This window comes from Pinus tabuliformis, chromosome 2_2, assembly GCF_031772625.1.
Source record: "Pinus tabuliformis cultivar Carrire ecotype Pingquan chromosome 2_2, CPIR1, whole genome shotgun sequence".
Classification (NCBI taxonomy): Eukaryota; Viridiplantae; Streptophyta; class Pinopsida; order Pinales; family Pinaceae; genus Pinus; species Pinus tabuliformis.
In genome coordinates, this window is record NC_142300.1 from 37891865 (window position 1) to 37912344 (window position 20480).

Below are 20480 nucleotides of genomic sequence, written 5' to 3' on the forward strand. Positions count from 1 at the left end.
TGGCATATCTTTTCTCGCTTTATGCTTCTCAAGATGCATTTAAATACAAGGAGATTTTTTTGCACATATATGTGATTCCCTTCTTTATTTGGCTTTAATGCGTAACTTTCATGAAACATGAAGCATTTCATTGCTTTAATTGTCATTGGAGCAATGGAATTTAGAAACTTGTAAGTTGTGATATTAGTTTGGTGTAACTGGATTTTTGAGTAAACCATCATTTATGTATATGTATGAATTAATAATTTGTTTCCAAACGGATGGTTGGAAGTTGGTGGTACATTCTTATGCCTTTTTAAGGTGTCATATATTTATATTTTGTATCAAACATTATATTAGATAATGTCATAAATTATCTCTGAATTTGCATGGAACTTAGTCTTATTAGGCATCTAAATATTCATGAAGCATAATGTAAATTGTTGGATTTAAATGATAATTTAAATATATGAAATGGATAACCATCAAGCGTTTTACCTTGGACTGATTATATAATTTAAATGAGCAAATTTCAAATGTTCAACACTTTTTATTGAAACCTCCACAATTGAGTTTTTTCAAATTTTGGTTTTTTTTTCTTACGATAAATATATGAAAATTTCCAACATAATTATTTATTGAATGGTAATTTTTTAATCAAAATTTTATTAGTGAAGGGTTAATTTATTATGAGAACATCACTCTTGAAGGGCAAAATTTTTAATATAACGTTTCTTGACGCGAAGCATAAGGACCCAAAACGTCAAAAAAAATTGTATGACGGGTAAAGAGAAATCCAAATTCCAACCCTGGTTGGGGGGACAATTGCAGAGCTGAGTTGATTGTGTTGTGGGGGGCTCTCAAATGCTCTTCTTGGCTGGGCATTGAGAATCTTCTTATATCTGGGGACTCCCTAGTCTTAATCAACTAGATTCAGGGTCATTGTTCTCTTGAGGTTCATGCTCTTTGCAACTGGATTGAGTCGATTCAGAACATCCTCCCCTCTTTCTCTGATGTCTCCTTCCGCCATGTTTTTCGGGAGCAAAACAGGGAAGCTGATGCACTCTCCAAAGCTGGCCTCTGCCTCTGCCCAGGCTACATGTTCTTTGAAAAATTCTCCGCTAACCGGGGTTGTGGTCTGGGTTTCTTTGAATTTTAACTTCCATCTCTGCTGCAGTTTTTTGGTCACTGTTTTTTGCTGAATCCTGTGCTGCAGTTTTTTGGTCACTGTTTTTTGCTGAATCCTGTTTGGGTGGGGATCCCTGCAACTCCCCTGTATTTTCTGTTCTGTTTTCTTGTTCTTTCTATCCGATTACTCTGTCATAAGTACAATTGTGTTTGTTTTTCGAATGATCATGATTTAATAAAGACTTGTGGGTATGTAACTTTCTCTATATTAACAGAATGAAAGTCTGTTTTTTTTTTTCTGAGACAACAAAAAAAACAACCTCTTTTTTTCTTCTGACAAAAAAAACATGATATAATTTAAATGACTTTCATTAGAAATTTGAATCGAGAAAATCGTCACAGGTTATGAATGAAAAACGACCAATCATAAAGTTGTGAACCAATCTGCTCACAAAAATTCTGCATATATATCACCCCCTTGAAGTGATTGTGCATAAATTTAGTTATCTGCTTTTATTCATCTATGTGATAGAACCAGAAGTGTAAGCCAATTTTATCACAATAAAATACAAATTTATTTTTTCCCTGCATGCGGTGAAATTTTCACCTCATAGGAAATGAAAATAAACTTTAAAATCATGAACAGAAGATGACGCACCTAACCTTTTGGATCTTAAATTTGTACTTATTTATTTTCTGTATATTTTAACGCAAGAACAAACTCTGCAATTACGTAATCAAGATTCAAAAACTTCTGTAATTGCATTTTAAAAAATTTCTGCGAGTTGTGAAATGAAAGAAAACAAAACGTAACACCACTAACAATGAAAGCCACTTAGTTAGGATTAAATTTTTTAATTTTCTGATTGTTATCTGGTGAAACAAAGAATGAGAGGGGATAAAACTAGAAAGCATAAGAGTGTAGTGAGCTAATAAAAAACTAAAGTAACACAATGAATGGACTACTAAAAAAATATCAAACTATCAAAGAAGGCTGCAAAATTAAAGCAGAAATGGAGTTCATTGTTTTTAATTTTGTAAATATATAATTTTTATAACATTTTGTAAAGCCAATAAAAGAAGTAAAGCTCAACAACAAAAAACACATCTTTTAATACATAGAATGGACCATAATCAGTACAGTTTATTGATAAAAGATGTTCCATCCAGGATTCCTTTGACAAATCATGCCATATTTCAGGCTTGTGCAAAATATTGGACCAAGATTGTTTCGAGCCCGTCTCCAGGTTTTTGGAGACCGTACAAAGTTCAATGGGGGAGCTCTGGTATATGTATGCCTCTGTCAGAAAATCTGCAAACTAGTATCTAGCTCGCATCTGAACAAGGTAGTATCTGTCTTAGATCTAAACAACAAATCACCAACAAAAGCTGCATAAGACAATGTATACCACAAGAACACCAAATATGAGTTTGAGACCCAATGTCGGTGACACTCTTGAAGCACACCCTGTTATCAACATATGCCTATTTAGACCGTATAGAAACACCAAATGAAAAGTGATAACTAAACTCTACCTAGCATACCACTTTTGGAAAAAATTGGAACCCCCATCTATGCTGCCATGACAGTTGCGTTTGGCTACATTAGCATGTGAATCCAAAAGACTACATGTACATGTATAACGGGATTACTTATGGAAGTTGATAACCTTAATATAATTACTACTAAAGCTATAGGTCAAATGCGAATCTACAACATTATCAGCATCAAAGAATTAAATGAAATAAAAATAAGAATATAACTAAATTTGTTTAAATGAGGTGCAGACTAATTAGTTTCAGTGGAATTTAGTTTTTATTAAATCTCATGCAAAAAAATTGAGAATGGAGTTCCAACCTTGAATATGAGTCTAGTGTTTCAAGCCTCAGATCAATCTTATCATTTTCATATGCATGGACAACGAGAATGTTGTGAGTAAAATCTTCTGTGACTCCTGCAGTTATCTATTTCACTGATGATGTGAATGCTGTTGCAACGGAGATTTTCATTCGACCATCCCCTTTCATATTGGCACCTTGAATATCACCAAAATTCATGCAGCATTAATCCATTGGTGTTGAACTGCATCTGATCTGATACTTGAACAGTTTCTCATGATTCTCCTGCTATGTATGTTGGTTTAATCACTTGAGATTTTCGTTACTACTCTTGGTCTTGTACATTCATGATACGTCCTAGAACACAACATATCTCGCAGTTTTTTTTTGGGTGCTCCAAACTATAGTCTTTACCCAGAAGACCAAAAATTGTGAACAGACCTATGCAAACGAAACTGACCATAGTAACTGTAGATGCATTCTGATTGGGGTCCTTGTCCATCTAACCCCTTTCCTTCAACTGGGAGTCATTAATGCTGACTGTCATGATCTGAGGACAAGCCAGGCTGTAATGAATCAGGGAAATTAAAATTGATTTGTATTCAAAGTGTTTCAATTTGCCCAGCGGTCTGAGGGAAGGATCGAGGGTTCTCACATAATTGCTTCTGACCAATGACAGTGCCAATTGCACTCTTCCAAATAAATATTTGCATGGGCTGTAGTACTAGTGTTGGGTGTTCTGTTATGGCATTATCTATGGCTTTGAATGCACCTTGGATTCATCTGGAGTTTGACCATCAAGTCATGGTTCCTTCTTCGCTAATCGTTCTCACCTGCCTTGGATTTGTGACTAGGTCGACCGGGATCACGGAAACTACTCTCCTATATAAAAGATGTGATCAATCTCATCATCTGATCTTAACTATGCTGGCCAACTCTACCTGTATCCTCTCACTTAGTCACCGAGTGGAGTGTTGGTCCATTTTCGGCTTTGGACTGATCATCCACATGCAAAATAAGGAGGTACTATATACTCTTATGTAAAAGAAACTTTCATTTTCATGACTAAGAGCAAATATTCATGGATTTGACTTGAGTATGTATCAAATTGAAGCACTAATTAGTTTATTAAAAACTGAGCTTAAACCATAAAATAGATTCATATATGGAAAAACCATATAAGAAAACTGAGCTTAAACCATAAACTTAGTTTCATATATAGTTGATTTATATATCTATTTTATATTTTATAATATAGTTAAGTTTCATATATAGTTTATTTACCATACTGAGTTTAAATTATAAATCATAAATTCCATAGTTAGACATGAAAATAAGAAATTAAGCTGGAACCCCATAAACTCTATAGGTGTACATGAAAATAAGAAATTAAACATAATCATACATGAAAATGAGTTTAAGCTTTAATTTGCCATGTAATTTGCGCTGTAACTAAGTCTAAATCTTTATAAACCATATATAGATATATATAAAATTGAGCTTAAACTATAAACTCAATGGATATACATAAAAGTGAGAAATTGAGCCTAAGCCATAAATGTCATATAAGTAGGAATGAAACTGACCCTAAGTCATTAATGTTATATAATTGAGCTTAAGTCATAAATGTTATATAATTGAACTTAAGTGATAAATGTCATATAACTAAGCCTAAGTCATAAATATCGCATATATCGTATAACTAAGTCTATATTGCAAGTATACAATGAAACTAAGTTTAGGTCATAAATTGCATAGGTATACGTGAAACAGAGCCTAAGCCAAATTACATAGGTATACATGAAACTAAGCCTAAGTCATAATATAAGTAGGAATGAAACTCACCCTAAGCCATAAATGTCATATAACTAAGCATAAGTTATAAATATCATATAATTGAGCCTAAATTGCATAGGTGTATATGAAACTAAGCCTAAGTTATACATGTCGCATAGCCCATAAATTGCATAGGTATACATTAAATGTCATATATAATTGAGCCTAAATTGCATAGGTATACAAGAAATTGAGCCCATGCCATAAATTGCATAGATATACATGAAATTGAGCCTAACCCATAAATTGCATAAATATACATGAAAAGGAACTTAAGCCATAAATATGGTATAGGTATATGAAACTAAGCCTAAATCATAAATGCTACATGAAATCGAGTCTGTGCCATAAATGTCATTTAGATATAAAAAAAACTGAACCTAAACCATAAATTTCTTCATTTTCTTTATCAATTATTTTTTAATATATTATTATTATTTTCTAATATATTTATGAGGTATAAAATTAACTAATAACCTAAAAAATTAGAACCAAAAGATATCTACTCTATTAAAATCATAAATATAATTTTAGGATGAAACTAAATCTAAATCATAAATACAATATAAAATTGAGCCTATATCATTATAAATATATATATCTGTATAAGAGGATTCCTTTATAAATATTGGTATAAGAGGATTCCTTTATAAATATTGGTATGTGTGAAACTAAAGTTAAGTTATAATTGTTTTATAGATATATAAAACATAAGTATTTATAAGAAACTTTCTTATAAATATAGGTAAGTGTGAGAGGTTTTTGTTTATAGACATAGATATGTGTGATAGAATTTTTTTATATGTGAATTTGCTTTGATAGGTATATATGAAATTGAATCTAAATGAAAAATTATAAGGATACAAAAGTATAGTTACAAACATATATGGATTTTTTTATCGGTATGAAATTGAGTTTAAAGGAAAACTTAAATGGCTTATGTAAGTATGAGACATTGGGATGCGTTTATGAACAAATAAAGGCATAGATATATTTATGGGATGAGTTCAAAAACCAATGATGAACATATAATGGGATAGATGTATTTATCGATTTTTTTAAATAGATTTATATGAAATTGAGTTTAAATGAAAGTATGAATTGTTTATATAAGTTATAGGTATGTGCGAGAATATATATATATATATACACACGCGTACGTATTTATAGAATTAAGTTTAAGATGAAAATAAAATAAATAAGTATGTATGAAATTGAGCTTAAGTTATATCTAAAAGTATGTATGGAAAATTTGAAAGTTATGTATGTAGGTAGATAGGTATGTATAGAATTAAGTTTAAAATGAAAACAAAAATAAATAAATATGCATGAAATTGAGTTTAAGTTATAAATGATGTAAATATAATATCAAGATTTGTACGAGAGATTTTTTATAAATATGTATTAAATTGAGTTTAAATAAAAATAGATAAATATATAAAGGTACATATATAAATGATGATGAAGAAGAAAATAAATAATGGAAATTGTGGCATAGGCCTATATGAATTTGAATTTAAACTAAAATAAATTGTGGTAATAGGTATGTAAGAATTTTACAAAGGTATAGGAATGTATGAAGTTTAGTTTAACAACAAGTAGAACAATAAATATGCATGTTAAGGGGTATTGTACCGCCATTTTGCAAGAGGAAACCATTGTTCTTATCAGTAGTTTTTTCAAAAGGAATGCATCATAAATAAGTTTCTAAGCATTTGTTCACAACTTTCATTTAACAATCTAATTAAGGATAATACATAATTATCATGTTCAAATATACACTATGAAATTTAAACAATATTTCTTAAATTTGTGAGTGAAAGTGAGATCCTAACCGAACAAAATAGAAGTGGGCATGCCATACACACTACTGCAAATATCCACAATGTTCGAATTTGAATTCCTTCTTCATTAGCAAAAGAAAAATGTACAAAATATGCAACCCTCCTGAGCAGGAGCATTCAGCTCAATAATATCATTGTATTTTAGTAGACAAAGGGGGCCTTGTGTTTCCAAGGAAGTTGGTTTCCTATGTTTTGAATTAATGTAATTATTAAGGTTTTGGGTGATTTTAATGAGAGAAGCTAGAATAGGGATTTAATTAAGTATAGTGAGGCATATTTGTAAATGTTCTCGAATGTAGGAGAACATGAGAGAATTAGGATAGTTAAGAGATCTTAGAATCAATTGTAGAACTTAGATTAGGAGTTAGTTCATGATTTTGTGGATTAGAGAGGATCCTTAGAGATAAGGAAGAGATTTTAGGATTTTGCTGAGAAGGTTATGGATGTAAGCCAGGAATTGGCTGTAGAATCCTTTTGTATAAATGTAAGCCTAAAAGGCATTGTCAGGGGTTAGCTGGTTAGTCAAGTCGAGAGTTAGATAGGTTTGATTGTAAGCCTACGACAGGTAGGAAAATAGAGGCCACTGATTAGAAAATCAGGCTAGAGAGACAGAGAGTCTCATTATGTAATCATTTGTTTATATATATATATATATATATATATATATATATATATATATATATATACAAAGATTCAATTCCTAAATTGTGTAAGTGTGTGGTTTGAGTAATTGAATGATAAATTGTGTGTGAATTAGAGGTTCTGCATAGTATATGTATGCAGGTGGAGTTTGGGAAGAACACAGAGAAGAAGTGAGGATGAAGGATCATGTCGGATCGTTGAATCCGATTGAAGGATCAATGTGAAGTTCAGGAGTGACAGTGTCTAAGAGTATGCGGAGTTAAATCAAGAGGGAGTTGTGTTGCAGAACAATCAAAGACCAGAAACCCTGGAGGAACCCGAAACCACAGAGAACTTTGAGAAACCACATAAAGGCGAAGAAATTAAAGGCACGAAGGAAGGAAGTAAACATGCACAGGAGCCGTTGGATCGTTTAGATCGACGAATATTAATGGCAGAGGAATAGCTCTAGATCGTCAGATCAGTTAGATCGACGATGATCAACAACTGCAGGGGTAGGATAGTACAGATTTTCTTTATCATGGCTAAAGTCCCGCATTCGCTCCTAGCCGTCGATCTCATATTCAACCTCTTGGATCACAGTTGATTACAGGGGTTAAGCCCGTTTTAATCCATGTGCTAGTTGAAGTCTCGCAAACAGTAGATTTGATGGCCTCTTATATCTAACAGTCATCGCGCGCCAATCAGCTCATGCAATAGTCAAGGAAGAAGGTAGTTTTATCAGCGAAGCTATTTATCGGATGGAGAAAAAGTGGTAAGTGGTAATTCGGGTTGGTCACCCGATTCCATTTATCGACTGACACGTAGCACGCCGTAGGAGAGAAAAAACCACTTTATCGGGTAGGTAATCCCCATGCAAGTGGCTCATCCGATATCGTTGTTAACCGTTGGATCAAATGGGTTTTGATCAACGGTGGAGGATCACCAATTAGTTTTGGTGATCGGGTGAACCATCAACCATTGGATTGAAGGGTGAGATCAACGGCGGAGATTGAAGCCGATAAGGCTTGGGCCTGAGCGGACCTGAGAAGTTTATCAATGCGAGTTAAGTGATTTGAGTTCCGGCGGATGAATGGGTTTAAGTGGCGATACGACGCAACAGTCGTTGATCTGATGGAGTGAAATCAATGGTGGAGGCTGAATGTGATAAAGGTGAGCGTTAGAAAATGTGCAAGGTCGTGGAATGGCGGAAAGGTAAGGTTTAAAGCAGTTTATGTAATATTTCTATTATACTAGAGTTATAATAGAAATAGTGGAGCCAAAGGTATTATGGTTTAAGTCAGGTTTTACCAAAGTCTAACCATGGTATGGTTAAGACGAGTGGATATTAAGAATTAACCAAAGGTTAAGAAGGGTTGAATAAAGTTCTGCTCAAAAGGATTAATTAAGGTTAAGACTATGGACAGTCAATTAAAACATTTCCGCATGAGATTTAATTAAGGGGCCTTAAACCTTAATTTATGAAGGTTTGACTAGGCAGGGTAATTGAAATTCCTGGGACAAATGAGATTATGCATTTTATATGCATACTGTGGGTAAAGTCGGCTTAGGCTGGCATCATTTTGGTATCAGAGCAGAATTGTGGTTGAAACAATTGATATCAGAACAGAATAAGGAAATTCTGTGTAAAAGATCTTTGAGAAAATTTAGAACAGAGTTATGTTTTAAGGTGTGTATCCAGGCAAGAGGAGATCAGATTCTAATCTGAAAAATAGTAGGCACACAAAGATAATGTGTAGCAGAACTTGCAGATGCAAGGAAACAGAGGACAATCCATTCAAAGTGCAGGTGAATGGTAGAACAAGATCATGCAGAGGTCTTGAAGGTGAGATGATATGTTTTTTTTTAATTTGATTTGAATATTGGAGAGTTTGTGGTCTTTATATTGATGCACAAGTAGTAGCATAAGAAGGTGATAAGATTGCAACAACCTAGAGAAAGGAGTGGTCAATTGGTTCTAGAGGAAAGAACCAGAGAAATGCTAACAGACTGAGCTCAGTGGAGACAAGCTTAGTGAGGCATATGCAGTAAGAAGGAGACTTGTTACTACAGGGGTTTCGTTGCAGCTCACAAAGGCAATTTCACAGAGGTTGTGGGTAGAATTGCGAAGTAATGAAGGAAGTTGATAAGACTTTCTAAGTGAAAGAAAAGGTGGTCAAAACCAAGTATTTCATTGTGATTGAAATATAAGAGGACAATTGTGTTATTAGAAGATGCAGATCGGTTGAAGCCTAGAAGGAGTAGAGAGAAGTGCTCAAAAGAGGTTCCAGAGATAGAGAACCAAGGGCTTGCCAAAAGACCAAGTACAAAGGAAAGCTTGGTGAGGTAAGTGGCAGCAGGGAGGACTTGTTATTGCAGAGGCTTTAGTGCAGCTCATAGTAAGTGAGTAAGGAGCTCACGAAGATAGAGATGGAGAATAAGATGACTACTAATAGTCATAGTAGAGGTTCTGAGGAAGACCACAACAGAAGAAAAGTGAAGAAGGAGGATGCCAAGGCAAATGGCAAGAGAATGAGTCAAGAGGAGCTTGAAAAGGAAATTGCAGAGTTAAAAGAACAACTCGATGCATTAAGGAGGATACTGGAGGAAAGCCAGAGACAAGGTTGGGTCTTGAGGAAAAAGGCAGTAAAGTGGCATAAGTTACAGAGAAGGCTACAACAGAAGCAAGTAAAGTGGTTGATGGAAAAACTCAGAAAAGCTGAGTTGGAAATGGAAGTTTCCATTTGTGAACCAGAATAGGGTGAAGTTCTGGGTGAAGATGAAGAATGGAGATTAGTGAACTATTAGGATAGTTCAGAGCAACATACTGAAATGATGCCAAAGGAAGAAGAGACACTGAGGCCTTATGTTTTTAGTTATAATAATTGTTTTGTGAGTGCAGGTTTTGAAGAGGATTGGCAGCCTTATGAAGCTGTCATAAAACTTGATAAAAATTACCAGAGTTAAGAGGAGAACTTGGATCAGCATATTGATGTACTGACAGAGGATGAAGAGTACCTTTTAGAGGATAGGTATTCTAGAGCAAAGTATGATGAAGAATTCCTCTTGGATGAGGAAAATATTGAATTGTTGCAGCATAAATAAGTTATTAATGAATTGATATTTAGAAATGTTACAAAACAAGGACAATTCCTTGTGGAAGTAGGAGATGAAAATCAACCTGAAAAGCTGATATGTGAAACATTAGTTGAGGCTGTTGAGCCTTACAATTTTCAAACTGACAATTGTTGTGTGAATACAGGGATTATAAGTGTTGAACAAGAACTTATTTCTGTGGAGATGAATGAGATAGAATTGTCTATGGAAGGCAGTTCGAATGAATCATTGGGCAATAGTGACCATGTAAATGATGGAGCTAGAAATGAAGAGCATTGTGATAAGACACTTGCTAAATGTAAGGAGGAAATTGAATTGCTGGAGAAGTTGCTAGGAGGAAATGGAAATAGAAAGGAAATGGTTACAACAATACTTAACAGTAGCAGAGGGTCTTTAAAAGACATGGAGACAGAAGAGTGTTTTGGTTCACAAACCAATAGTTTGTTTGCAGGAACAATGCATAGAATGAATGAGTGTGATGCTGTGATCAAAGAAATTGAAGAGAAGTTATTTGGAGATGAAATGGAAGTTCAGAAGCAACAAGAGGGTAAGGATGTAAGGGTGGCAGTAAGGAACCAACAACTACAAAGTGAAGGTAACCAACAGAAGATTAAAGGCAAATTTAAAGAAGAGACTATGTTAGCTGAAAACATAGTAAAGGACCATCATTCCGTCATGATGATATGCATAGTGATAACTAGGGAAGATTTTGAGGCAGTCAATAAAGAAGAAGGACTAAAATCTCATCAAAGGATCAGTGAATGGGAGAAAGAATTGGAGCTACTGGAGAAGTGGCTGAAAGCACCAGTAGGGGAGAAAGAACCTGATGAAGATTGCAAAGGATATGCAAGAGAGGAAGAGGAAAAAGTCCAGCAAATAAATGAGTTGGACATAGAAATTGAATTGATGATGGATTTGATGAGAAAAGTGTCTCAAAGGGAGAAGACAATAGTAAGAAAGCAAAGCAGCAACAAGAAAAAGACAACAACAGATTGTGAGAGCATAGCTAATGGGGCAATGCAGCATAGACTGTGCAGACCTGGAGAACAACAACAAACAACAGTAGCAACCAAGGACATACTATAGAACAAAGTATGGGATCCAGGAGGACACAGATCAGAAGCACATGATCAGGAGATCATGATTATTTTCAACCTTGAGAGTCTGATGTAGGAGCATTCAGCTCAATAATATCATTGTATTTTAGTAGACATAGGGGGTCTTGTGTTTCCAAGGAAGTTGGTTTCCTATGTTTTGAATTAATGTAATTATTAAGGTTTTGGGTGATTTTAATGAGAGAAGCTAGAATAGGGATTTAATTAAGTATAGTGAGACATATTTGTAAATGTTCTCGAATGTAGGAGAACATGAGAGAATTAGGATAGTTAAGAGATCTTAGAATCAATTGTAGAACTTAGATTAGGAGTTAGTTCATGATTTTGTGGATTAGAGAGGATCCTTAGAGATAAGGAAGAGATTTTAGGATTTTGCTGAGAAGGTTATGGATGTAAGCCAGGAATTGGCTGTAGAATCCTTTTGTATAAATTTTAAGCCTAAAAGGCATTGTCAGGGGTTAGCTGGTTAGTCAGGTCGAGAGTTAGATAGGTTTGATTGTAAGCCTACGACAGGTAGGAAAATAGAGGCCACTGATTAGAAAATCAGGCTAGAGAGACAGAGAGTCTCATTATGTAATCATTTGTTTATATATATATATATATATATATACAAAGATTCAATTCCTAAATTGTGTAAGTGTGTGGTTTGAGTAATTGAATGATAAATTGTGTGTGAATTAGAGGTTCTGCATACTATATGTATGCAGGTGGAGTTTGGGAAGAACACAGAGAAGAAGTGAGGATTAAGGATCATGTCGGATCGTTGAATACGATTGAAGGATCAATGTGAATTTCAGGAGTGACAGTGACTAAGAGTATGCGGAGTTAAATCAAGAGGGAGTTGTGTTGCAGAACAATCAAAGACCAGAAACCCTGGAGGAACCCGAAACCACAGAGAACTTTGAGAAACCACATAAAGGCGAAGAAATTAAAGGCATGAAGGAAGGAAGTAAACATGCACAGGAGCCGTTGGATCGTTTAGATCGACGAATATTAATGGCAGAGGAATAGCTCTAGATCGTCAGATCTGTTAGATCGACGATGATCAACAACTGCAGGGGTAGGATAGTACAGATTTTCTTGATCGTGGCTAAAGTCCCGCACTCGCTCCTAGCCGTCGATCTCATATTCAACCTCTTGGATCACAGTTGATTGCAGGGGTTAAGCCCGTTTTAATCCATGTGCTAGTTGAAGTCTCGCAAATAGTAGATTTGATGGCCTCTTATATCTAACAGTTATCGCGCGCCTATCAGCTCATGCAATAGTCAAGGAAGAAGGTAGTTTTATCAGCGAAGCTATTTATCGAATGGAGAAAAAGTGGTAAGTGTTAATTCGGGTTGGTCACCCGATTCCATTTATCGACTGACACGTAGCATGCCGTAGGAGAGAAAAAACCACTTTATCGGGCAGGTAATCCCCATGCAAGTGGCTCATCCGATATCGTTGTTAACCGTTGGATCAAATGGGTTTTGATCAACGGTGGAGGATCACCGATTAGTTTTGGTGATCGGGTGAACCATCAACCATTGGATTGAAGGGTGAGATCAACGGCGAAGATTGAAGCCAATAAGGCTTGGGCTTGAGCGGACCCGAGAAGTTTATCAATGCGAGTTAAGTGATTTGAGTTTAGGCGGATGAATGGGTTTAAGTGGCGATACGACGCAATAGTCGTTGATCTGGTGGAGTGAAATCAATGGTGGAGGCTGAATGTGATAAAGGTGAGCGTTAGAAAATGTGCAAGGTCGTGGAATGGCGGAAAGGTAAGGTTTAAAGCAGTTTATGTAATATTTCTATTATACTAGAGTTATAATAGAAATAACGGAGCCAAAGGTATTATGGTTTAAGTCAGGTTTTACCAAAGTCTAACCATGGTATGGTTAAGACGAGTGGATATTAAGAATTAACCAAAGGTTAAGAAGGGTTGAATAAAGTTCTGCTCAAAAGGATTAATTAAGTTTAAGACTATGGATAGTCAATTAAAACATTTCCGCATGAGATTTAATTAAGGGGCCTTAAACCTTAATTTATGAAGGTTTGACTAGGCAGGGTAATTGCAATTCCTGGGACAAATGAGATTATGCATTTCATATGCATGCTGTGGGTAAAGTCGGCTTAGGCTGGCATCATTTTGGTATCATAGTAGAATTGTGGTTGGAACAATTGATATCAGAACAGAATAAGGAAATTCTGTGTAAAAGATCTTTGAGAAAATTTAGAACAGAGTTATGTTTTAAGGTGTGTATCCTGGCAAGAGGAGATCAGATTCTAATATGAAAAATATTAGGCACACAAAGATAATGTGTAGCAGAACTTGCAGATGCAAGGAATCAGAGGACAATCCATTCAAAGTGCAGGTGAATGGTAGAACAAGATTATGCAGAGGTCTTGAAGGTGAGATGACATGTTCTTTTTTAATTTGATTTGAATATTGGAGAGTTTGTGGTCTTTATATTGATGCACAAGTAGTAGCATAAGAAGGTGATAAGATTGCAACAACCTAGAGAAAGGAGTGGTCAATTGGTTCTAGAGGAAAGAACCAGAGAAATGCTAACAGACTGAGCTCAGTGGAGACAAGCTTAGTGAGGCATATGCAGTAACAAGGAGACTTGTTACTACAGGGATTTTGTTGCAGCTCACAAAGGCAATTTCACAGAGGTTGTGGGTAGAATTGCGAAGTAATGAAGGAAGTTGATAAGACTTTCTAAGTGAAAGAAAAGGTGGTCAGAACCAAGTATTTCATTGTGATTGAAATATAAGAGGACAATTGTGTTATTAGAAGATGCAGATCGGTTGAAGCCTAGAAGGAGTAGAGAGAAGTGCTCAAAAGAGGTTCCAGAGATAGAGAACCAAGGGCTTGCCAAAAGACCAAGTACAGAGGAAAGCTTGGTGAGGTAAGTGGCAGCAGGGAGGACTTGTTATTGCAGAGGCTTTAGTGCAGCTCATAGTAAGTGAGTAAGGAGCTCATGAAGATAGAGATGGAGAAGAAGATGACTACTAATAGTCATAGTAGAGGTTCTGAGGAAGACCACAACAGAAGAAAAGTGAAGAAGGAGGATGCCAAGGCAAATGGCAAGAGAATGAGTCAAGAGGAGCTTGACAAGGAAATTGCAGAGTTAAAAGAACAACTCGATGCATTAAGGAGGATACTGGAGGAAAGCCAGAGACAAGGTTGGGTCTTGAGGAAAAAGGCAGTAAAGTGGCATAAGTTACAGAGAAGGCTACAACAGAAGCAAGTAAAGTGGTTGATGGAAAAACTCAGAAAAGCTGAGTTGGAAATGGAAGTTTCCATTTGTGAACCAGAATAGGGTGAAGTTCTGGGTGAAGATAAAGAATGGAGATTAGTGAACTATTAGGATAGTTCAGAGCAACATACTGAAATGATGCCAAAGGAAGAAGATACACTAAGGCCTTATGTTTTTAGTTATAATAATTGTTTTGTGAGTGCAGGTTTTGAAGAGGATTGGCAGCCTTATGAAGCTGTCATAAAACTTGATAAAAATTACCAGAGTTAAGAGGAGAACTTGGATCAGCATATTGATGTACTGACAGAGGACGAAGAGTACCTTTTAGAGGATAGGTATTCTAGAGCAAAGTATGATGAAGAATTCCTCTTGGATGAGGAAAATATTGAATTGTTGCAGCATAAATAAGTTATTAATGAATTGATATTTAGAAATGTTACAAAACAAGGACAATTCCTTGTGGAAGTAGGAGATGAAAATCAACCTGAAAAGCTGATATGTGAAACATTAGTTGAGGCTGTTGAGCCTTACAATTTTCAAACTGACAATTGTTGTGTGAATACAGGGATTATAAGTGTTGAACAAAAACTTATTTCTGTAGAGATGAATGAGATAGAATTGTCTATGGAAGGCAGTTCGAATGAATCATTGGGCAATAGTGACCATGTAAATGATGGAGCTAGAAATGAAGAGCATTGTGATAAGACACTTGCTAAATGTAAGGAGGAAATTGAATTGCTGGAGAAGTTGCTAGGAGGAAATGGAAATAGAAAGGAAATGGTTACAACAATACTTAACAGTAGCAGAGGGTCTTTAAAAGACATGGAGACAGAAGAGTGTTTTGGTTCACAAACCAATAGTTTGTTTGCAGGAACAATGCATAGAATGAATGAGTGTGATGCTGTGATCAAAGAAATTGAAGAGAAGTTATTTGGAGATGAAATGGAAGTTCAGAAGCAACAAGAGGGTAAGGATGTAAGGGTGGCAGTAAGGAACCAACAACTACAAAGTGAAGGTAACCAACAGAAGATTAAAGGCAAATTTAAAGAAGAGACTATGTTAGCTGAAAACATAGTAAAGGACCATCATTCTGTCATGATGATATGCATAGTGATAACTAGGGAAGATTTTGAGGCAGTCAATAAAGAAGAAGGACTAAAATCTCATCAAAGGATCAGTGAATGGGAGAAAGAATTGGAGCTACTGGAGAAGTGGCTGAAAGCACCAGTAGGGGAGAAAGAACCTGATGAAGATTGCAAAGGATATGCAAGAGAGGAAGAGGAAAAAGTCCAGCAAATAAATGAGTTGGACATAGAAATTGAATTGATGATGGATTTGATGAGAAAAGTGTCTCAAAGGGAGAAGACAATAGTAAGAAAGCAAAGCAGCAACAAGAAAAAGACAACAACAGATTGTGAGAGCATAGCTAATGTGGCAATGCAGCATAGACTGTGGAGACCTGGAGAACAACAACAAACAACAGTAGCAACCAAGGACATACTATAGAACAAAGTATGGGATCCAGGAGGACACAGATCAGAAGCACATGATCAGGAGATCATGATTATTTTCAACCTTGAGAGTCTGATGTAGGAGCATTCAGCTCAATAATATCATTGTATTTTAGTAGACATAGGGGGTCTTGTGTTTCCAAGGAAGTTGGTTTCCTATGTTTTGAATTAATGTAATTATTAAGGTTTTGGGTGATTTTAATGAGAGAAGCTAGAATAGGGATTTAATTAAGTATAGTGAGGCATATTTGTAAATGTTCTCGAATGTAGGATCCTTAGAGATAAGGAAGAGTATTTAGGATTTTGTTGAGAAGGTTATGGATCTAAGCCAGGAATTGTTTGTAGAATCCTTTTGGCATAAATGTAATACTAAAAGCCATAGTCAGGGGTTAGCTGGTTAGTTAGGTCGAGAGTTAGATAGGTTTGATTGTAAGCTTACGACAGGTAGAGAGACAGAGAGTCTCATTATGTAATCATTTGTTTATATATATATATATATATATATATATATATATATATATATATATATATATATATATATCTATATCTATATCTATATCTATATCTATATCTATATCTATATCTATATCTATATCTATATCTATATATATATATATATATATATTCAATTCCTAAATTGTGTAAGTGTGTGGTTTGAGTAATTGAATGATAAATTTTGTGTGAATTAGAGGTTCTGCATAGTAAATGTATGCAGGTGGAGTTCGGGCAGAACACAGAGAATGAGTGAGGATGAAGGGTCATGTCAGATCATTGAATCCGATTGAAGGATCAATGTGAAGTTCAAGAGTGACAGTGTCTAAGAGTACACAGAGTTAAATCAAGAGGGAGTTGTGTTGTAGAACGATCAAAGATCAGAAACCCTGGAGGAACCCGAAACCATAGAGAACTTTAAGAAACCACGTAAAGGCGAAGAAATTAAAGGCATGAAGGAAGGAAGTAAATGTGAATAGGAGCCATCAGATCGTTTAGATCGACATATATTAATGGCGAAAGAAGAATGGCAGAGGAATAGATCTAGATCGTCAGATCGACATATCTGTTAGATTGACGGTGATCAACAACTGCAATGGTAGGAGAGTACAGATTTTCTTGATCGTGGCTGAAGTCCCACACTCACTCCTATCCGTCGATCTCATATTCAACCTCTTGGATCACAGTTGATTGTGGGGGTTAAGCCCATTTTAATCCATGTGCTAGTTGAAGTCCCACAAACTGTAGATTTGATGGCCTCTTATATCTAACGGTCATCGCGCACCAATCAGCTCATGCAATAGTCAAGGAAGAAGGTGGTTTTATCAGCGAAGCTGTTTATTGGATGGAGAAAAAGTGGTAAGTGGTAATTCGGGTTGGTCACCTGATTCCATTTATCGACTGACACGTAGCACACCGCAGGAGAGAGAAAACCACTTTATCGGGTGGGTAATCCCCGTGCAAGTGGCTCATCCGATATCATTGTTAACTATTGGATCAAATGGGTTTTGATCAATGGTGGAGGCTGAATGCGATAAAGGTGAGCATCAGAAAATGTGCAAGGTCGTGGAATGGCGGAAAGGTAAGGTTTAAAGCAGTTTATGTAATATTTCTATTATTATAGAGTTATAATAGAAATAACGGAGCCAAAGGTATTATGGTTTAAGTCGGGTTTTACCAAAGTCTAACCATGGTATGGTTAAGACGAGCAGATATTAAGAATTAACCAAAGGTTAAGAAGGGTTGAATAAAGTTCTGCTCAAAAGGATTAATTAAGGTTAAGACTATGGATAGTCAATTTAAACATTTCCACATGAGATTTAATTAAGGGGCCTTAAACCCTAATTTATGAAGGTTTGACTAGGCAGGGTGCTGGGCATGGAATCCCCCCAAGGCATGTTTTGGGGCTCAAAGCCCACGTTTTGACTCGATATTATTGTAAAGCTCTGCAAATTGCGGGCGTGGAAGTATGTTAGAGTCACAGGGTTGTCTGCCCTAGTTTTGTAATGTAATGTTGGCCTACCCATGGTCCGCGAACCATGGGATAGTATAATAGAGCGAGGCTCTAAGTGTAAGAGGGAGAGAAGTAGTAGAGAGAAAGAGAAAGAGTCTGAGTGACTAAGTGTGTCTTTGGGTTGTAGAGTAGGAGAAGGCTATGCAGTTGAGTGCGCAGAGACCTAGTAGTTCGCAGTTGAGTGCATGGACCCCTGCAGTTGAGTGCGCAGGGCGGAGTCGAGTATGTAACCGAAGAAGGGATTAATAAAGAGAAGTTTGACATCAATTTGTGTATTTGTTCTTGGATTAATGCATGTTTGATATAAATTACAAATATACTATTTATTTACTGCGCGCACCTGTATGAATGATTTATGTGTTAAGTATAAATTAAAGCACGCAAGTAGGCTAAAATGATCAACTAACATTGGAATACTAGTAAGGACAGGTAATAATAGCGTTCGGCCCATGAGTAGGCCTGCGTGAAGATAGCATCTTAGGTTGCGAGGTACGGGAAAGTGTGCATAGCGGCGTGCATGCAGGGTTGAACCATGGACCTCTTGAACCCATCAGACATATCTAGGGTGTAGAAACCTGGTTCTAATACCCTCCCATACTACTTCAGGTGAGACTTCAGTCCACGCTCCACGGGCTGTTGCCGAAAGGGCCAGTGGTACCAGAATTTGTTTGGCTAAATCAATTCTAAACTTGGGCCAGGCCCCAATAATCCAACAAATGGTTCCATTGCCAGGATCGGGATCTGCATAAGAGATGTTTGATGTTGTGTCACTGGAATTCGACAAATAAAGAAACTGAAGAGTGGTTGGACAGAAAGATTCACGAGTTCGCGGCGCAAGAAAATAGGAATTCACGAGTATCAAAGGAAGAGTGGTTAGAGCGCTACTTATATACGGAAATCCATGAATTTTCTTTGCATCCTTCCCCTCTGAGTTGTACGAGTGGATCGCGAAGCTAGAAGATAGTCAGGGAAGGTGTAGGCTCGCCAAACCTATTGTGTGGACTCCAGAGTTGGTGCACAGACTGGAAGCATATAAATATAAGATCACGCGCATTGTGGACCATTGGCTTGATCGAATTATAAGAGGGTTTATCACCGAGTTCCCTTAGATACTTCAGTCAGCTACAGCGAGGCGAAACAACGCTTCCTCAAAGGACCACGAGGTAAGTACGTTAAATCTTTGAACACTTGGATTAAAATGCTATTGTGTGAAAAGTGGCCTATGTGAATAAATTGATGTTTGGGGCTACACGAAGTGGGAGGATCTATAGAAACGAAGGTAGCGAAGAATTAGAGACTAGTCCCTTGATTTCACCTCAAAGGGAGAGCGAGGAGGAGCTCACGAAGGTTTCACCAAGAAGTGTGATCAGTCTGATGAGACAATGAATTCCACGCATACCACCCCCACCTACACCACCACCAGTTTCACCATATTCACCCCCTTTCACAGTCAATTATTGGATTTAAGGAAATCGTGATGCTTCTAGGCGAGACCCCCTAGGAGATAGATCAGAGACTGAAGGGTATCATTCGTGAAGCCAACATGACCTTGACGGATGGGCAACACCGTGCATGGTTTGTAGCTTCACTAATGCCACATCTAAGGACTGCGTTGTCACAGCAGAAAATTTCCACTCAAGCTGAGGCCTTGGAGATTGCAATGAGACTGCATGAAACCCCGATACAAGATCCTAACTTGGGGGTCCAACAAATCCACGTGTAGTTGAAAAACTTGTGTCTTGCTTGAAACAAGACATGACAACTCACCTAGAAGCGTGTGAGGAGGTATGGTGCATAAAGTGCAAAGGCCAGGGACATGACAAGGACCATTGTCTAGTCTTCACGAACTACCTGGCGGGAGGTGGGCCAATTCCATTGAGACCAGAAGCGCAAGAAGGACTGAGCGTGGCGCCTGCATTATGGTGCACGATTTTTTAGATAGGAGGGAAGCATGCTATAGATAACTGCCATCTATTACAAAAGTATACGCAGACGTCCCAATAGTTGTTCTGTAATTTCTACAGGTTAGTAGGCCATGATGAGCGTACCTGTAGAAGTTATGAACTGATGATGGATCAGACTCCTACCTACAGAGTTCAGACCGAAGCGCAAGACCTCGATCAAAGTGTAGGGATGGCGAGCACAGGATTTCAGGGGTGCGGATGAGGTTGAGGTGGAATGGGGCCAAGAAGGGGTCGCAGAAAACTGATCTGTTACAATTGTGGAGGGCCAGGGCATTATGC